Source organism: Arachis duranensis, chromosome 1 (assembly GCF_000817695.3).
Source record: "Arachis duranensis cultivar V14167 chromosome 1, aradu.V14167.gnm2.J7QH, whole genome shotgun sequence".
Lineage (NCBI taxonomy): Eukaryota > Viridiplantae > Streptophyta > Magnoliopsida > Fabales > Fabaceae > Arachis > Arachis duranensis.
Genome location: NC_029772.3, coordinates 62,087,576 through 62,105,641, shown reverse-complemented (window position 1 = coordinate 62,105,641; position 18,066 = coordinate 62,087,576). Strand labels below are relative to the sequence as shown.

The following is an 18,066-nucleotide window of genomic DNA, read 5'->3' as shown; positions in this document are numbered from 1 at the left end:
ACTCACGTAAGGTTTATTACTTGGACAACCCAGTGCACTTGCTGGTTAGTTGTGCAAAGTTGTGAAAAAGAGTTGAGATTACAATTGTGCGTACCAAGTTGTTGGCGCCATTGAGATCACAATTTCGTGCACCAAGTTTTTGGCACCATTGCCGGGGATTGTTCGAGTTTGGACAACTGACGGTTCATCTTGTTGCTCAGATTAGGTAATTTTCTTCTTGTTTTAACCTTTATTTTATTCTCAAAAAGTTTTCAAAAATCTTTCAAATTTTTTTTCTTTTTTTCGTTTTTCTAAAAATAATTTTCGAAAAATCCAAAAAAATTAATAAAATCATAAAATCAGAAATAGTTTTATGTTTCTTGTTTGAGTCTAGAGTCAAGTTTTGAGTTTGGTGTCAATTGCATGTTTTAATTTTTCTAAAATTTTTGAAAACTCATGCATGGTGTTCTTCATAATCTTCAAGTTGTTCTTAATGATTTTATATGTTTGATCTTTAATTTTTCTTGTTTTGTGTCTTTTGTTGTTTTTCATATGCATTTTTGAATTCATATTGTCTAAACATGAAAAAAGTTTGGTGTCTTGTATGTTTTTTCTTTCTTGAAAATTTTTCAAAAACAAGTTCTTGATGTTCATCATGATCTTCAAAGTGTTCTTGGTGTTCATCTTGACATTCATAGTGTTCTTGCATGTTTTCTTTGATTTGATCTTAATTTTTCATGTTTTGAGTCATTTTAGTGTTTTTCTCTCTTCTCATTAAAAATTTAAAAATAAAAAAATATCTTTCCCTTATTTCTCTCATAAATTTCGAAATTTTGGGTTGACTTAGTCAAAAAATTTTAAAATTAGTTGTTTCTTGTTAGTCAAGTCAAGATTTCAATTTTAAAAATCTTATCTTTTCAAAAATTTTTCAAAAAATCAAATCTTTTTCATTTTTCTTTAATTTGTTCGAAATTTTTTTTAAATTGATTTTCAAAATCTTTTTCTTATCTTTATTTCATAATTTTCAAAAACTTTACTAACAATTAATGTGATTGATTCAAAAATTTCAAGTTGTTACTTTCTTGTTAAGAAAGGTTCAACCTTTAAATTCTAAAATCAAATCTTTTAGTTTCTTGTTAGTCAAGTCATTAACTTTAATTTTTAAAATCAAATCTTTCTATATTTCTTTTCAAATCTTTTTCAAAATAAATGTCAATCATATCTTTTTAATCATATCTTTCAACCATATCTTTTCTAACATATCTTTTTCAAATCATATCTTTTTCAAAATCAATTTCAAAATATCTTTTTCCAACTTCTTATCTTTTCAAAAATTGATTTTAAAATATTTTTCAATTAACTAATTGACTTTTTGTTTGTTTTAATATTTCTTATCTTTTTCAAAACCACCTAACTACTTTTCTCACTCTAATTTTCGAAAATCGCCTTCCTCTTTTTCAAAATTCTTTTTAATTAACTAATTATTTTAAAATTTTATTTTATTTTACCAATTCTCTTAATTTTTGAATTTTACTAACCATCTTTCAAAAACAATTTTCAAAATTTTCTCCTTCTCATCTTCTATTTTATTTATTTTACACTTCTCTTCATCTTAAAATTCGAACCCTCTCTTCCCCTCTGTGTTCGAATTTTTCTCTTCTCCTTCTTCTATCCTTCTTTTCTTCTTCTACTCACATAAAGGAATTCCTATAATGTGACATAGAGGATTCCTCTTCCTTTTTTGTTCTCTTCTTTTTCATATGAGCAGGAGCAAGGACAAGGACATTCTTGTTGAAGCAGATCCTGAACCTGAAAGGACTCTGAAGAAGAAGCTAAGAGAAGCTAAAGCACAACAATCCAGAGAAAACCTTACAGAGAATCTCGAAAAAGAAGGAGACATGGCCGAACCCAACAACAATACAAGGAAGATGCTTGGTGACTTTACTGCACCAAATTCCAACTTCCATGGAAGAAGCATCTCAATCCCTGCCATTTGAGCAAACAATTTTGAGCTAAAGCCTCAATTAGTTTCTCTAATGCAATAGAATTGCAAGTTTCATGGACTTCCATCAGAAGATCCTTTTCAGTTCTTAACTGAATTATTGCATATCTGTGATACTGTTAAGACCAATGGAGTTGATCCCGAGGTCTATAAGCTTATGCTTTTCCTTTTTTCTATAAGAGACAGAGCTAGAGTATGGTTGGACTCTCAACCTAAAGATCACCTGAACTCTTGGAATATGCTGGTCACGACTTTCTTAGCCAAGTTCTTTCCTCCTCAAAAGCTGAGCAAGCTTAGAGTGGATGTTCAAACCTTCAGACAGAAAGAAGGTGAATTCCTCTATGAAGCTTGGGAAAGATACAAGCAATTGACCAAAAAGTGTCCTTCTAACATACTTTCAGAATGGACCATCCTGGATATATTCTATGATGGTCTGTCTGAATTGTCTAAGATGTCATTGGACCATTCTGCAGGTGGATCTATTCACCTGAAGAAAACGCTTGCAGAAGCTCAGGAACTCATTGACATGGTCTGTCTGAATTGTCTAAGTTGGCATTGTTTTTACATAGTTTTTAGTATGATTTAGTTAGTTTTTAGTATATTTTTATTATTTTTTAAGCAAAATTCACATTTCTGGACTCTACTATGATTTTGTGTGTTTGTCTATGATTTTAGGTATTTTCTGGCTGAAATTGAGGGACCTGAGCAAAAATCTGATTCAGAGGCTGAAAAGGACTGCTGATGTTGTTAGATTCTGACCTCTCTGCACTTGAAATGGATTTTTTGGAGTTACAGAAGTCCAAATGGCGCGCTCTCAATTGCGTTGGATATTAGACATCCAGGGCTTTCCAGCAATATATAATAGTTCATACTTTGCTCGAGTTTAAACGATGCAAACTGGTGTTCAACGCCAGCTTTCTGCCCTATTCTGGCGTTAAACGCCAAAAACAAGTTGCAAGCTAGATTCAAACGCCAGAAACAAGTTACGAACTGGTGTTTAACTCCAAAGAAGGCCTTTAAACCTTGTCTGTGGTATTTTGAGTAGGATCTGGAATGGGATGACTGTGACGAGCTTCAAACTCGCAACTGTAGGGCGGGTGACAGACGCAAAAGGATAGTAAATCCTATTCCTACACGATCGAGAACCAACAGCTGACTAGCCATACGTTATCTGTGCATGGTATTTTTCATCCAAGACGAGAAATCTGACAGTTGATTAGCCGTACAGAAACCGTAGAAGACCATTTTCACTGAGAGGACGGGAAGTAGCCATTGACAACGGTGACACCAAACATACAGCTTGCCGTAGAAAGGCGTATGAAGGATTGGATGAAGGCAATAGGAAAGCAGAGATTCAGAAGGAACAACGCATCTCCATACGCTTATCTGAAATTTCCACTAATGAATTACATAAGTATCTCTATCTTTATTTTATGCTTATTTATCTATTTTAATTATAAAAACTCCATAACCATTTGAATCTGCCTGACTGAGATTTACAAGGTGACCATAGCTTGCTTCAAGCCAACAATCTTTGTGGGATCGACCCTTACTCACGTAAGGTTTATTACTTGGACGACCCAGTACACTTGCTGGTTAGTTGTGTGAAGTTGTGAAAAAGAGTTGAGATTACAATTGTGCGTACCAAGTTGTTGGCGCCGTTGAGATCACAATTTCGTGTACCATCTGCCATAGAAGAAATCATTCGCAGTTGGAGTAGACAGTAAAACCGGATTAATCTAGAAGAACAAAGCATCTCCAAGCCTTAACCATCTTCTTATCATTGTTTTCACCATTAATTGAGTAACATTTTATTTATTCTATTTTTATGCATTTTAAACAATCAACCAACCTTTCTATTCGCCTGACTAAGATCTACAAGACAACCATAACTTGCTTCAAATTACAATCCTCGTGGGATCGACCCTGACTCACTCCGGTATTACTTGGATGACCCATTGCACTTGCTGGTTCAGTTGTACGAAGTGTTACAATTTTTTTTCAATTTCACTAGGAGTGCATTGTTCCTTTATTTCGAAACCTGCAAAATTGAGATATAATGCACAAAAATATAATTACCTTTACTATCACTTAAATTAAAAATATAAATTTTTATTTAAATAAAAAATTTTATAGTTTTTATTATTCCTAGAAAAACAACTAAATCAATAAAACATATTTCATTAAATAAGTTCATTAAACTAGAAGAAAGAGAAGAAGAGAGGAACAAAAGAAAGAAGAAAGAAAACAAAAGTAAGGAAAAGCGAGAAGAGTGTTAATGTTGCAAGTGTGAGGAGTGTTGAAGTTAGTCCCACATCAAAGAAAGTAAGGAAAAGTGAGGAGTTTATAAGATGAGAGACCCATTAACTTGACGTCTTAAGGTTTTGAGTTGGATGTGGTGTCTTCTCATCTTATGTTCTCTCACTTGATTCCTCCTCGAATCTCTCCGGTTGTCAAGAGCTCCCCACGGTCGGCCCAACAAGTGGTATCAGAGCCAATGGTTTAATCGGTCTGGTTTAAGGAGTATTCAAGATGAAGCATCGAAAGTCTTCCTGGCAAAAGGTGGTCCGGGCGGCGTGTCCCGTGGTGTTTTTCGGCGGTGTGACGGACGAATACTCGTGGTAGTGGAGGAACTAGAGGAAGTTGATGCTTGATGTGGAGGCTCACACTTGAGGGGGAGATTGTGTTAGTGTTGCAAGTGTGAGGAGTGTTGAAGTTAGTCCCACATCAAAGAAAGCAAGGAAGAGTGACGAGTTTATAAGATGAGAGACCCATTAACTTGACGCCTTAAGGTTTTGAGTTGGATGTGGTGTCTTCTCATCTTATGTTCTCTCACTTGATTCCTCCCCGAATCTCCCCGGTTGTCGAGAGCTCCCCACGGTCGGTGATGAGCGGATAATTTATACGCTTTTTGGCATTGTTTTTACATAGTTTTTAGTAGGATTTAGTTAGTTTTTAGTAATTTTTATTAGTTTTTAAGCAAAATTCACATTTCTAGACTTTACTATGAGTTTGTGTGTTTTTCTATGATTTTAGGTATTTTTTGGTTGAAATTGAGGGACCTGAGCAAAAATATAATTCAGAGGCTGAAGAAGGACTGATGATGCTATTGCATTCTGATCTCCCTGCACTCGAAATAGAATTTTTGGACCTACAGAAGTCTAAATGGCGCGCTCTCAACTGCGTTGGAAAGTAGACATTTAGGGCTTTCCAGCAATATATAATACTTTATACTTTGCCCGAGTTTAGATGACGCAAACTGGCATTTAACGCCATCTTTCTGCCCTATTCTGGCATTAAACGCCAGAAACAAGTTGCAAAGCAGAGTTAAACGCCAGAAACAAGTTACAAACTGGCGTTCAACTCCAAGGAAGACCTCTACACATGAAAGCTTTAATGCTCAGCCCAAGCACACACCAAGTGGGCCCGGAAGTGGATTTCTGCATCATTTACTCATTTCTGTAACCCTAGTGACTAGTCTAGTATAAAAAGGACTTTTTACTATTGTATGTTCATCTTTGGATTATCTTTTGATCCTTTGATCACGTTTTGGAGGCTGGTCTCTCGGCCATGCCTAGACCTTGTTCTTATGTAATTTCAATGGTAGAGTTTCTACACACCATAGATTAAGGTGTGGAGCTCTGCTGTTCCTCGAGTATTAATACAATTACTACTGTTTTCTATTCAATTCATGCTTATTCTTATTCTAAGATGTCCACTCTCACTTCAACCTGATGAATGTGATGATCCGTGACACTCATCACCATTCTCACTCATGAACGCGTGCTTGACAAACACTTCCATTCTACCTGCGAAAGCTAGAGTGTGTATCTCTTGGATTCCTGGTCCACAACGCATGGTTGCCTCTCCTGACAACAGAGCCTTCCATTCCGTGAGATCAGAGTCTTCGTGGTATAAGCTAGAATCCATTGGCAGCATTCTTGATATCTGAAAAGTCTAAACCTTGTCTGTGGTATTCCGAGTAGGATCTGGGATGGGATGACTGTGACGAGCTTTAAACTCGCGACTGTAGGGCGTGGTGACAGACGCAAAAGGATAGTAAATCCTATTCCTACATGATCGAGAACCACCAGCTGATTAGCCAAGCGGAAAACCGTAGAGGACTGATAAACCACTATTTTATGGTTTATCTTATGCTCAATTGAGTGGTTTTTATCAAATCTTCACCCACTTATTCATGTAAATTGCATGGTTTTACTATTCCTTCCTCATTTTATGATATATGTGAAAACATGTTTCCTATGCTTTAAAAATATAAAATTTAATCATCTCTTATTACCATTCGATGCCGTGATATGTGTGTTAAGTGTTTTCAGAGATTACAGGATAGGAATGGCTCAGAGGATGGAAAGGAAGCATGCAAAAGAGGAAGGAATACAAGAAGTTGAAGAAATTGCTAAGCTGTCCAGCTTGACCTCTTCGCACTCAAACGGTAATAACTTGAGCTACAGAAGTTCAAATGATGCGGTTCCAGTTGCGTTGCAAAGCTAACGTCCGGGGCTTTGATTTGATATATAATTTATAATAGTGTCCATACAGTTAGGCAACGCGAATGTGTGCTTTACGCGGACGCGTCGCAGTGACGAAAATCAGCGTGGCAGATTTCGTCTCCAGCGATTTCTGGGCTACTTCCGCCAGTTTCAAGCCCAGAAAACACAGATTAAAGGCTGCAAAGTGGAGGAATGAAGGGAGATGACTCATAATTCACTTTTCATAATTTAGATGTAGTTTTTAGAGAGAGAGGTTCTCTTATCTCGCTTAGGATTTAGGATTTAGGATTAGGATTCCTTTTATTAGAATTACGATTTCATCTTCTTCAATCACAGGTTCAATGTTCCCTTTATTTATTTTCTCAATTTAGTTTATGAACTCTTTATTTTTAGATTGATTTTCTTAATTAATACACCTTGAGGTATTTCAAACTTATGATTGCTTTCCTTAATTTATGTTATTGATGATGCTTATTGTGTTTAATTGTGTGGTTTTATCAAGTCTTTACCCACTTATTCATATGATTTGCATGTATTTACAATTCCTTCCTGAAAATGTTCTATGATTGAAAACTTGCTTCCTAAAGATCTTTTCATTGTATATTTTTAGTCTCCTTTATACCATTCGATGCCGTGATATGTGTGTTAAGTGTTTCAGGCTTCATAGGGCAGGAATGGCTTAGAGAATGGAGAGGAAGCTTGCAAAGATGGAAGGAACACAAGAAATTGAGAAGACGACCAACGAAAAGTGACACGGGTGCATGGCTCGCGCGACCACGCGAAATGGAGGAAATCGCAGTGACGCGCTCGCGTGCCTGACGCGACCGCGTGGATTGGAAGTTGCACGAGTGACGCGAATGCGTGGACGACATGCACGCATGGCACGGAAAACGTTGAGTCACGCGAACGCGTGGATGTCGCGGTCGCGTGACGTGCATGATCTGTAAAATTACAGAAGTCGCTGGCATAGATTCTGGGCCGCGTTTTAACCCAATTTCCGACCCAGAAACGCAGATTAGAGCCAGGGAACATGCAGAGACAAAGAGGAGATTCATTCCGCATAATTTTGAGATCTGATTTTTACTCCTCCTCTAGGTTTTTCATATACATTCATAATTTAGGATTTGAAGATTTTGGCTTTGGTTGATTAATTGGTAACTCTTGAGTTGTCAAACTCATCGTGATTGATAATTGATATCTTTGCTGATTGATTTAGATTCCTATAACTCTAGTCTTTCCTCAGGAGTTGACTAGGACTTTAGGCATTAAATTGATTTATCCACTTGACTTGCCTTCATAGTTAGAGGTTGACTTAGTGGGAGCAAAAATATAATTCTCATCACCATTAATGAGAATAACTAGGACAGGACTTCCAGTTTTCATACATTGCCAAGAGTTTTCTCATTATTAATTTATTTCCTGCAATTTATTTCTCTTGTTCAAACCTTTTAAAAATCTAAAAATACTATTTTCCATAACCAATAATAAATCATACTTCCCTGCAATTCCTCGAGAAGACGACCCGATGTTTGAATATTTCAGTTTATAAATTTTATGGGGTTTGTTACTTGTGACAACCAAAACTTTTGCACGAAAGGATTCTCTGTTGGTTTAGAAACTATACTTACAACGTGAACTTATTTGTGAATTCTTTACTGATAGAAAATCCGATCGTCAAAATGGCGCCGTTGCCGGGGAATTGCAAACGTGTGCCTTATTATTGGTTATTGTAAATATTTTTCAAAAAAAAAAAACAAAAAAAAATTTCAGATTTTTGTTTTAAAATTTTTTATCTTATCTTATCTTAGTTTTAAATTTCAAATCAAATCCTTTTTTTTCAAAAATCATATCTTTTTCAGAATCTTATCTTATCTTTTTCAAAATCTTATCTTATCCTTTTTCAAAAAAAATCATATCTTTTTCAAAATCTTATCTTATCTTTTTTTTTTCAAAAATCATATCTTTTTCAAAATATTTTCTTTTTGTTAATTTTTGTTTTTATTTTTTCCTACTACTATGAACTCTCACCCCTTTGGCTATGAGTCTGGTTATAATTATGTTGCAAGAAGAGGAGATTATAATGACAACATGCACCATGGTTGGAACAATCAAAGATGGGAGGAGCCACAAGGATTTGATCAACCCTCATGGCAACAACCACCTCCAATGGACTATCAACAACCATTATGTGATACATATCAAGGCAATGACTATGGTGAGCAGTCTTTTGATTATCAACAACCACCACCATATGCCTATGAACCCCCTCCTCAACATGACTTTGGACCACCATACTCACAAGCCCCTTTCCATCATTCACCTCTATATGACCCTAACCCTCATCCACCATACCAACCACCTTATGAACCATATGAAGCATATATAGAACCACCCCAATTCTAACCCAATTACTCCCAAGAACCACTACCTCCATATGCACCATATTCATGTCCATCAATCCAAGAGCCTTAAGGTCCAACTTATGATACCCAAGTGGAACAAGAATCAAAGGATCGTCTCAAGGAAACAGTGGATCAATTTCATGCAACCCTTCATCAATTGGAGCAAGCGATAAATCAATTAGCTTTCCGACATTTGGACACTCAAGGAACCCCATGGCTTCATGTGGAAAATCTAATGAAGAACGTAGCATGAAGGAGATATTAGAAACTCTGGTAGACAGTAAGGAGCATGAATTTGTACTGGAACAAGTGGAGGAAGCCGGAATTATTGAAGAAGAAGAAGTGGTTGAAGACTTAGGAGATGTTGAACCTCCATTGGAAAGTCCATTCATAAAGCCTCCTTCCAAGATTCTTGAAAGTAATGTTGAGGAGGGTGTACAACCTCCAAGCTAAGGCATGTCATGGTTGAAGACTTGGAAGAGGTTGATCAAGAGATGGAGACTAAAGAAGCAAAAGCACAGCCTCCCATGCCCTTGGTAAGCAATGAAGAAGATATTAAATTGGAAGAAAGCTACCAAGAAGAAGGAGTTGATATTGAAGAAGCTTGCAAAAAGGTGGAAGGTGTCAAGAAAGAACACACGGGAGTAAAGCCTGCAATTACCTTGCCAAAGTTGTTGGAGACACATCTCCCTAAGTTGCCATCATCCTTCACAACATTCAAATAGCTGAAATTCATATCCCTTAGCTTTCTAATTCCACTTGAATATGGGCTACTGGAGACGGATGGTCAACTTAGAGCTCTTTGTGGCATTAAGAGTAAGAGGAAGATGGTTAGTAGTTGGAGTTGTCAAGCAAGGTTCAACATGGTTGTGTGCTCAAAGTTTAAATGCAAGGGTTGGTGTAAAGCTCAACTGAATAGGTCTAGGAAGTTGTTTGGCTGCTTTAGTGAGAATTCAGATTGCTTTCTACCCAGATAGAATCATGATGATCTATAAAAAAAGGGTGCAAAAGCAAGGCTTGGGACTCCGGAATTCATTCCAACAATCAACACTCTTGGGGCCTTGTCACTTGCTTTAACTTGCTTGAAGGCTTTCTGTGCCTTGTTTGGGATCCCGGAGGCCATTGGAATTACAAACATTGGTGGGGATTCAAGGATCAGTACAAGCACAAGCCACCATGACAAGGAGTTCACCAAATGTCCAACTTAAGGACTTTAACTAAAAGTGCTAGGTGGGAGACAACCCACCATGATATGATCGTTCCTTTTTCAGTTTTAATTTCAGTCTATTTTTGAGTTTTGATTGAACCTGGAATCATGCATAGCATTCAAATTAGCATTGCATTCTGCATACTGCATTATTAAAACAAAAATTTCGCACACGACGCGACAGCGTCGTCGACACATCCGCGTCGTATGTGCGTTGGGAAGAAAAGAAGATTGAACAGAGAGTCCCGTAAAAGCGTGGCTGGAGACGTGCCTTTGGCATAAATTGATCCACGTGACCGTGTCGCTGACGCGTTCGCGTCATTTGCGAAAATGCCTCCCACGCGTCCGCATCACCCACGCGAACGCGTGACTTGAAAATCGGCGTAAAAAAGGGTGTATGGCAGCAAGTTGTGATGGCATGAGTCTGGAACCGTGCTAGAAGCACAAGCCTTACCACGCGAATGCGTGCCCCACGCGTCCGCGTCGTTTTGCAAATATGGTCACCCACGCGATTGCGTCACCCATGCGAACGCGTCACCCAACAAATTTGGCAATAAGGGTTTAAAACAGAGAGTTGCGCGAACGCACGGCTGCACTCGCGCCAATCGCACAAATCAGGCCACGCGATCGCGTGACCCATGCATCCGTGTCACCTGATAATTATCACACACCACGCGACCGCGTCACTCACGCGTCTGCGTCACAAGCGGCGTGCAGCTTATCCAAATAAGCCAAATATCTTATCTTTTCTTCCCCAAATCCTAATTTTTCTTTCCATTCTTATTTCTTTCTTCCTCCTTTCTTACTTTCTTTTTCTTTTTCCATTGGTGTTAAATTCTCTTCTTCAACTATTGCATCTTTTCTTGAATTATTCTGGTGCTTCATGACTTGTTTTATTCTGATTGGGTATTATTATTCATAAGTCAATGCTAATTTATATAATACTGATATTTCTTTTGCATTGATATGCACTTGCACTGTCTTTCATTGCCCACACTCTTCCCCATTGTTGCAAATTTTTGCACTCTTGATTTGCCATTGCTTTTACCATTTTCTCACTTGCATGTTGTAGCTACCATGTAATTGAGACCATTATTTTTTGGCATTAACACCCATATTTTATTTGTTTTCTATCTTTATTTTTGGGTTACTTTCCTTCTTTTTTCTCTTCTTTCAGGATGGCCACCGATAGGGGAAAGGAAGAACTTCTATATGGGGAGACAGGCAAGTCAATCTGCACAATCTATAGAGAAAGGCATCAGTTGGAGCAACCCGTCCACTTGTACATCTTAGCATGCACCGAAGACGGTGCAATCTTTAAGTGTGGGGAGGTCGATACCGATCTCCACGGGTTAGTTATTCTCTTCTCAACACCAATATTCTATTTTCTTTGTTTGTTCATTGTTGCATTGCATAATAGATTGCATGTGTAGTTGATTGTTCGCATTTAAGTACTACTTGGTTGAAAAATAATAAGTTTCTTTTTAAGACCCTATTTTTGAAAAATTTCACTAATTTAAATTAAAAAAATTAAAATTTTCTATGTGTTAAATTTGTTTGAAGATTGTAAATTGGAACATGGTTTTTGAGCTAAAGAACACACAACCTGTGAGATTTTGAGCTTACTTATATGGTTACATTATTTAACCATAACTTTTTATTCTTGTGTGTTTTCTTCTCTATAACTGCAATCTATATTTTGTTCCATTCTATATGTCCATTATTTAGTATATTTACATGCTTGCATATGATTGAGGTCATTAATTGTATTTTTGCTCGCTTATCCCAAATAAACCTACCTTTTATGCCATCCTTGTTAGCCCCCTTGAGCCTTTTAACCCCCTTCTATTTCATAACCACATTACTAGCCTTAAGAAGAAAAACAAAATAAAAATCTCAAGTTGAATCCTTGGTTAGCTTAAGATAGATATTGTGTATAATTTAAATGTGGAGAATTTTATGGGAACATGGGATCATAAAAAAAGTAGGGAGTTAAATTGAATAAGTTATTTGAAAATTTGGGAAGCATGCTCATGTGAAATCAAAATAATTAAATTACCATGTGCATTGATAAAAAAAATTTAAGTAATTATATAAAGGGATACAAAAAAAATATTACCCCAAATGCAAAATAAAAAGAATCAATGCACATGGGACAAAATTCAAAAAATAAGTTTGATACATGAGTATGTAATGCATATATATATATATATCCTTATCTTTACCTCAGCCCCATTACAACCCTGAAAAAACCTCATGACGTTTGCATTTATATGCTAAATATTTGTTGATTGGGTAGATGAAGAACAAGGTTGAGAAATCATGACTAGGGAAGAGTAAAGTGATTGACCCTGGACACTTGAAAGTTAGAGTGATATACACTACCAGTAAGGGTTTAATGCTTAATTCTATGTTCCCAACTTTCATGAGCTATCTTCTTACAAGTTTACTTACTTTTTATTGTACGATTTGAATTAGTGGAATTTGGTTTGTATTTGTCTTGAAGAACTTGTTTGCTTTTAACCAAGTAACATCTTAGCATGTAGTTGCATTCACATTCATAGGTTGCATTGCATGAGTCTTGCTTTTCCCTACTCATTTCTTTTATCTCCTTAAGCTAAGCATGAGGACATGCTAATGTTTTAAGTGTGGGGAGGTTGATAAACCACTATTTTATGGTTTATCTTATGCTCAATTGAGTGGTTTTTATCAAATCTTCACCCACTTATTCATGTAAATTGCATGGTTTTACTATTCTTTCCTCATTTTATGATATATGTGAAAACATGTTTCCTATGCTTTCAAAATATTAAATTTAATCATCTCTTATTACCATTCGATGCTGTGATATGTGTGTTAAGTGTTTTCAGAGATTACAGGACAAGAATGGCTCAGAGGATGGAAAGGAAGCATGCAAAAGAGGAAGAAATACAAGAAGTTGAAGAAATTGCTAAGCTGTCCAACATGACCTCTTCGCACTCAAACGGTCATAACTTGAGCTACAGAGGTCTAAATGTAAATCATGTTGCTTGTATGCGAAGTTTGTATTCGTAGGTTTTGATGAATGACAAACCAACAAACGACATGAAAAGACAAACCAACAAACAACTTAAATGAACAAGCATGAAGAGTTGAAAGCAACACAACAACAACAAGAAACTCAAGTCCACAACATTTGAAGACAAGTATAGTGTCTTAGGACTTAGGTAACTTCTTGTTAAGAACCAATTGCTAAATCTCTCAACACACACTCACAAAATGTTTTGATGCACATCTTGCAATTCGATGCTAGCCAAATGGTTTAAAAACTTGTTTTTCAAAGGTACAAAAGCATAGGAATTGACTCCAACAAGTTTGAGATCAATCCTAAGCATTTTGAAGTGATTTTAAGCCATTCTTTAAGGTTTGCATCGATGCACACTCATCTTGCATCGATGCAAAGCATGCAACGACTTGTTGCATCGATGCAAAGATGTTTGCATCGATGCAACCTAGCTGAAAATTCAAATTTCAGCGTCAAAGACACATTTGCATCGATGCAAAGTGTTATGCATCGATGCAAATAATTCAAAAACATAAAAAATATTTGAGAGAGCAATATCAATTGGTTCAGTAGTGCTAAACTTGTAATCATACACTCTTCTAGAGAGTACTCATTTCATCTCAACAATTCTTTGAGAATTGTTTTCTTGTACACTTTGTAATTTGGAGTGTGATCTCCAAGGTTGAGTCAAGAGTTATAAACACTATAGTCGGTGAGGATACCAAAGAGGTATACTAAGTACTCAAGGCAAATTTTAGAGAAGGTATCTCTAAGTGGAGTGGGTTAGTATACGAGTGGTGATCATATACCGTGAGGTGTTAGAAACTAAGGACTCGGATTGTAAAAGGTTTTGCGCGAGCACCTTGAAGCTTGGCAATAGTGGAACTTCTCAATTGCGATTGAGAAAGAAAGTGGACGTAGGACAAGGATTGTGCCGAACCACTCTAAATAGCGTTTGCATCTCTCCAAACTCATCTCTTCAATATTATTGTCTTTTACCTTTGAGCAAATAAATTGTGATCGAAAAGTAGCTTCGTAAGTACTTAAGGAGTGGCTTAAGTCCGATTGGTGAAAAGCTTGATCAATTTATTTGAGTTGGTGTCTATTGGAAAGTAAAAGCTCCTTATAAATGCTTAGCAATTGAGTTAAGCTCTTGGAAAAATACTAGTACAATAACACTTTTTGTATATTGTCTTTAACTTTCGTAAAAAGATAAATTGTTGATGCAATACTCAATTCACCCCCCCTCTTGAGTAATTGTGCATAGGTTCTACACTAAATGATGCGATTCTAGTTTCGTTGAAAAGTTAACGTTCGGGGCTTCGATTTGATATATAATTTACCATAGTGGCCATACAGCTAGGCGACACGAACGCATGCTCCACATGGACGCGTCGCAGTGACGAAAATCAGCGTGGCAGATTTCGTCCCCAGCGATTTCTGGGCTATTTCCGGCCCAGTTTCATGCTCAGAAAATACAGATTAAAGGCTGAAAAGTGGAGGAATAAAGGGAGATGACTCATAATTTACTTTTCATAATTTAGATGTAGTTTTTAGAGAGAGATGTTCTCTCCTCTCTCTCTTAGGATTTAGGATTTAGGATTAGGATTCCTTTTATTAGAATTAGGATTTCATCTTCTTCAATCACAGGTTCAATGTTCCTTTTATTTATTTTCTCAATTTAGTTTATGAACTCTTTATGTTTAGATTAATTTTCTTAATTAGTACACCTTGAGGTATTTCAAACTTATGATTGCTTTCCTTAATTTATGTTATTGATGCTTTCGCTTTATCCAAATTATTTTCATTCGAGTAGATTTTCTTCCCATTTGGCTTTGGTTAATTAATTAGTAACTCTTGAGTTGTCAAACTCATCATGATTGATAATTAATATCTTTGCTTATTGATTTAGATTCCTATAACTCTAGTCTTTCCTTAGGAGTTGACTAGGACTTTAGGCGTTAAATTGATTTATCCACTTGACTTGCCTTCATAGTTAGAGGTGACTTAGTGGGAGCAAAAATATAATTCTCATCACCATTGATAAGGATAACTAGGACAAGATTTCCAGTTTTCATACCTTGCCAAGAGTTTTCTCATTATTAATTTATTTCCTGCAATTTATTTCTTTTGTTCAAACCTTTTAAAAACCCAAAAATATTATTTTCCATAACCAATAATAAATCATACTTCCCTGCAACTCCTTGAGAAGACGACCTGAGGTTTGAATACTTCAGTTTATAAATTTTATTGGGTTTGTTACTTATGACAACCAAAACTTTTGCACCAAAGGATTCTCTGTTGGTTTAGAAACTATACTTACAATGCGAACTTATTTGTGAATTCTTTACCGATAGAAAATCCGATCGTCAAGGACCTTTTTCACTGAGAGGATGGGAAGTAGCCATTGATAACGGTGACGCCCTACATACAGCTTGCCATAGAAAGGAGTAGGAAGGATTGGATGAAGGCAGTAGGAAAGCAGAGATTCAAGAGGGATAAAGCATCTCCATACACTTATCTGAAATTTCCACCAATGATTTACATAAGTACCTCTATCTTTATTTTACGTTTTATTTATCTTTTAATTATCAAAACTCCATAACCATTTTAATCTGCCTGACTAAAATTTACAAGGTAACCAAAGCTTTCTTCAAGCCGACAATCTCCGTGGGATCGACCCTTACTCACGTAAGGTTTATTACTTGGACGACCCATTGCACTTGCTGGTTAATTGTGCAAAGTTGTAAAAAAGAGTTGAGATTACAGTTGTGCGTACCAAATTGTTGGTGCTATTGAGATCACAATTTCGTGCACCAGTTGGCCCAACAAAGAGTTCATTAAATTAGAAGAACAAAAATATTGAAAGTAATTTGTTGTGTTTTTTGTTGTTTGTATGTTGCAAAAATATATTAGTGAGTTCATGTTAGTACCACTCAAATATTTTTGTGTGCAAAAAATTGACAATTAGGTATAACCATATAAAAATACGATTTTTTTTAAAAAAATTAACAGACATACTAAAATTTCTGTAAATATTTTGCAAAGATGAAAATGTGAAATTAGAAAATATATAATATATAGACATCAGCTTTAAAAATTCGAGAATAAATTTTTTTAGTCAACAATCAGCTAATACTTTTTTATTCTTTTTAATAATAACAACTCAAATCTTTAATATTTGTTTATCCAATATTTTTCAATTGATTCTTAGTTAGGGAAAATTGATTTGCTATGAAAGTCATTCTAAGAATATAAAACAAGTATAATTACCCGTGCCATGTACATAATAAGATTGAAATTATAATTTTAAATTATTTTTTTAAAATTAATTTAAATTATAATAATTTAATTAATAAAAAGTAACATGTTATGCATTATTTTTTTTTAATCTAGTGTTAATTGGATTAATTCTAAAATAGTTATTAATCGGTTTTAATAATCCTCTTTCTTCAATAAATCAGACATATATACTGAATGTGATCATAAATAATATAATAATAGTTAAATCCACCAACGAATATATTGACTATTATCACACTATAAAACAAATTAAATATAAAGGATATTAGCACTTATAAATCTATAAAATTGCACTGTCTTTGATTTGTGTAAGGATTTACTTATCAAATAAATTTAAAATATGAACAAAAAATATTTATAAAATGGACCTAGAATCACTTGAAAGAATCATAGAAAATAATCAACTTACCTTATCATTCATAAGAACCATTTCTATATAAGTCGTCTTGTTCTTGTCAAATTTGGATAGGACTTTCCATAACCTTATAATTCTTACCTTTATTTTTCAAACATTTCATTACATAATCTACCATAGTTAACAGTGTTGATAGAATCGTAGTTAATAGTCCATAAGTATGAAAAATAATAAACAGAAGAAGATCTATGTTTGAGGTATGAATTTTCTAAATGATAAATAATTGTAATAATTTACTATTACTCTTTTTATATTTATATATATATACACACACACATACACACTAATTATACACGGTAATAATTAGCAAATATTTTCAATGGAGATACTTAGTACAATTAGGTGAAATTTATTCCATTATATTTTATTAATCTTTATGATTAATTCAATAGAGATACTTACTCAATATATATATGTTATATATTAATTATATGCGAATATTTTTAGGAAAGAGCTAAAAGAAGAGATATATAAATATATATAATATTATTGCTATATAGAAAGCATACATAAATTGCTATATTTTTTTATTATATTATATAATTTCAATATTTACTATAATTATAAAAAGTAAAATAATTAATAAAAAATATGAGCAGAAAATAAAACATATTAATTAAAATTCAATTTGTTATCTAATTAATCTTGTGTCCATACAATATAACTTTACGAAAATGTTATGAATCACAACCTTTTTTATTCTAAAAAAATACTATATGTAGCCTTTAGTAGTACAAAAATAATTATAAGAATTAATTATTGATATTGATAGTAATCACAATTGATTATTGATACCCTAATTTTTTTAAAATATATTTTACTTTTTTAAAATATAATGCATGTACCGTGTAGACCTTTTATTATTATTATTATCCACTAATTCATATCAAATTAAATGGGTCACTATTAATGCGTGTATCAACTATCTCCTAATAAAATTATTGTACTTGAATGAAAATCAGAACTATACTATATCAATTGATATAATTAGAATGATTAAAAATATCGATGATTGATAAGTAGTTTAATAACGCATTGAATATTGATTTGATATAATTATAATGAAGATATTTTCTTAAATTAATATAATCATGCATTATTCATGAGCTAATTGTAATATAATTAAAATAAATTTATTTAAGAAAAAAAAAAGAATTCATGTGTAATTTTTAGAAATTATAATAATTTTTTATTTATGTATACA

General features: G+C 34.5%; 1 non-coding gene across 1 annotated transcript; it reads right to left on the bottom strand.

The window, feature by feature from the left end:
• Positions 1–2,270: 2,270 nt before the first annotated feature.
• LOC127742733 (small nucleolar RNA R71) lies at positions 2,271–2,374 on the bottom strand. Its single transcript, XR_008004111.1, has one exon. It is a non-coding gene; the product is annotated as a small nucleolar RNA R71 (small nucleolar RNA).
• Positions 2,375–18,066: the final 15,692 nt, after the last annotated feature.